We start from the raw sequence: 3,642 nt of genomic DNA on the forward strand, positions 1-3,642 counted from the left end.
CAGTCTAGGTGACTGAGATTATGGAAGCGACCTGGGGCCTTCCCACCAACAGGAACCGCCTTCCACCTCCACACCCAGCAACCCACCAGGACTTGCCAAGTGGTTCAAATAGTTTTAAGATATGTCATCATTGGTGTCTACTGTTTGTTATGGTGTCAACATGTGTTACTGGGACTGTAACTAGCCAGGCCCAAGATACAGGAGCAAAAGGCTGATTCTGTTGCTCTGCCCAAAGATCACCCTTTCCTGGGACTTGCATCCCCTGTCAGGCCACAACACAGGGCAGAAAGCTTTTCTTTGTCCCCTGACTCAGTTCAGCCACTGGGAATTACTTGGTTCACTCAACTTAATCTGTATATACCTACCCTACCTTCTTATAAATGCTGGATTTATTTAAACCTCAAGATCTCCCCTCTATTCCTCTCAACCCAAGTTGAATACCCATGCTATCCTTGGGAAATTCAAAAAATATCTGTTTCCTAGTCAAGATAGCTGGCCATTTTACATAACAACCCAGGTCTTCTACAACCCTAAACAAAGGCTGGAGATAGATGAGGAAAACTAAGGCTCTCCTAATGGTGGATGGTAGAGAGATGTCTGAGGTTTCTGGAGGATTGAGGACCTATTGTCTTCTCCACCAATCTAACCAGAAGAAATATAAAAACAGGACGGAAGGAAATTTACATTGATCCAGGACTGGGCTTTTGCTCTAAGTTGCAAATTATGTTATTTAGGGTACTTTTGTCTGAAAGTAGCAGAATGCCTGACTCAAGCTGGCTTAAATATGAAATAATTGATTATTTAATGTCCTAGGATATCCTGGGGGAAGATAAGCTTCAGAGTGGGTTGATTTAGTGGCTTGACAATATCGTCAAGGATCTGGATTCTTTCTGTCTTTCTGTACTGCCACCCTTGTTGTTGGGTTCATCCTCAGAAAGAAAGATAATCAATTATTTTGTCTCTTTCATGGGAAAATTTTTCCCAGAGTCCCCTTCGTCCCACCTCACTCTACCCTCTAGTGCTAGAAGTGAGTCACATGCCTGTTCCTCTCCTGACAAGAGACAGGGAATGACCATGACCCACTTGGACCAACCATCTGGGTTGGAATGGAGATTGGGGAGTCGTTCACAACGTCCATACCTGGGTATAGCAAAGATCATGGAATCTAGGCTGGATGGGAAAGGAATTGGAGGAAGGAGCGTCCTGAGAGGGGGAAAGTGGAAGGGCCAAGGGATTCTGGAGTTCAAAGAACGGCTAAGCTAGAATGATCAAAAGAACAGAGCCTGTGATCAGAGAAATGTGAGACTTTAGAGGAAGATTCGTTCTAGGAGAAACTGAGGTCCAGGACATGGTCCTGGGAGATGGTGACTAAAGCAGAGTGGAGGTGAAGGTCATTGGAATAAGAAGGGACACAAACTGAGGGGCCAGGAGTTTGACCAGGTCCTGGGTCATTAAAGTCACCAATATGGCAGTAGAAACTGGGTGAGAAGGAAAAGCCAGTTGCCAAAGCCCTCTGAGAATAAGGGTTGATTGACTGGTTGATTGATTGATGAGTAGGCATCATCAATGAGAAGGCACAGAAGGTGGTACAGCCAGATGCCAGGAGCCTCAGTGCTTACTTAAGATGGAGGACTATGGATCTAGTAATAGAGGTGTGGAGGACAGAGGACACCATGGGGTTGAGAGGAGGACCACCATCCCCTGGGAAGGGCTTCAAGGACTGTCAGGGAAGAGCCAGGGCTTACTTAGGGCAGGAAGGAGAGGGAACTGTTTGTGCAGAGGTCATGACCTTAAAAATAAAGAGCACGCCCCATTCTTCCTTTACTCCATCTCACAGGCTGGAATGAGAATCTGTGGGTGAGCCACCTTTGATCCAGAATTTGGGAACTCATACTCCCCACCTGCTAGTTGGTAATAGAAGCACGCTTGAAACAATCCTTCCCACGTGTCCATTAATCCCGAGAGCTTGTCAGTCTCAGGGGTATAGCAGACATTCTTAGTTGCCCATTCAAAATTTATTCGAAGTGGGGCATGAGAGCTCATGCCTGAAATCTCAGCACTTTGGGAGGCAGGAGGATCCCTCGAGCCCAGGAGTTCAAGATCAGCCTGGGCAACATAGTGAGACCCCTTTTCTCTACAAAAAATAGAAAATATAGCCAGGGGTAGAGGCCGGGCATGGTGGCTCATGCCTGTAATCCCAGCACTTTGGGAGGCTAAGGTGGTGGATCACCTGAGGCCAGGAGTTTGAGACCAGCCTGGCCAACATGGTGAAACTCTGTCCCTACTAAAAATAGAAAAAATTAGTTGGGCATCGTGTCGGGTGCCTGTAATTCCAGCCACTCGGGAGACTGAGGCAGGAGAATCACTTGAACCCGGGAGGCAGAGGCTGCAGTGAGTCGAGATTGCACAATTGTACTCCAGCCTGGGTGACAGAGCGAGACTGTGTCAAAAAAAAAAAAAAAAAAAGAAAAAGAAAAAAGAGAAAGAAAAAATAGCCAGGTATGCTGGCGTGCGCCTACAGTCCCAGCTACTCTGGAAGCTGGGTGGCAGTTGCGGGGGGATCATTTGAGCCCAGGAGGTTGAGGCTGCAGTGAGTGCTGAGTGAGACCCTGTCTCAATAAATAAATAAATAAATAAACCATTCTATTTTCATTGTTAACAGAATACCCAATTTTACTCAGGTTTTAAACTCTTGAGAAAGACAACTTCATCCCCAATTCGGGAATATTGTGTTAGTCCCATTGCACTTGTAGGTGACTGGTGTAGGAGTGGGTATGAAAACGAGTGTATGGCTATGAAACGTGAGAGGAAATTTGTTGTGGGGCTTCTAAAGAAAGATGTAGTGGACGGGCCTACTGGCTCAAACCTGTAATCTCAGCACTTTGGGAGGCTGAGATGGGAGGATTGCTTGAGCTCAGGAGTTCAAGATCAGCCTAGGCAATATAGTGAGACCTGCCTATAATTTTTTTTAAAATTAGCCAGGCATGGTGGTGCATGCCTGTTGTCCCAGCTACTTGGGAAGCTGAGGTGGAAGGATCACTTGAGTGCAGGGGTCAAGGTTGCAATGAGCTATGAACACATCACTGCACTCCAGCCTGTGTGACAGACTGAGATCCCGTCAAGGAAGGAAGGAGGGAGGGACAGAGGAAAGGAAGGAAAGAAGGCAGGAAGGCAGGAAGGAAGGAAAGAAGGAAGGAGTCATTCCTAAGAAACAGATGTGAGAAGAGATGGTCTTTCTGAAATGACATTTCTGAATGGCAGAGCAGAATGATGGAAGGAACTTGGTTTGAACCATTGAGTTAACTAACTCAGGAGCCACCCTACTTTGGGACTTCTTTTTTTATTTTTTATTTTTATTTTTTGAGACAGAGTCTCGCTCTCTTGCCCAAGCTAGAGTGCAGTGGCACGATCTCAGCTCACTGGAGATAATGCTGCTATAAACATGGTTCTACAAATTCCTGTTCATGTTTCTGCTTTCAGTTCTTTGGGGTATATAGCCAGTAGTAGACTTGCTGGGTCTTGTGGTAATTCTATGTTTAAGTTTTTGAGGAAACAAGTTTTTTTCTTTTCTTTTTTCTTTTCTTTTTTTTTTCTTTTTTTTTTTTTTGAGACAGAGTCTCGCTCTGTCGCCCAGGCTGGAGT

Source organism: Mandrillus leucophaeus, unplaced genomic scaffold (genome assembly GCF_000951045.1).
Source record: "Mandrillus leucophaeus isolate KB7577 unplaced genomic scaffold, Mleu.le_1.0 Scaffold55, whole genome shotgun sequence".
In the NCBI taxonomy this organism is placed as follows: Eukaryota; Metazoa; Chordata; class Mammalia; order Primates; family Cercopithecidae; genus Mandrillus; species Mandrillus leucophaeus.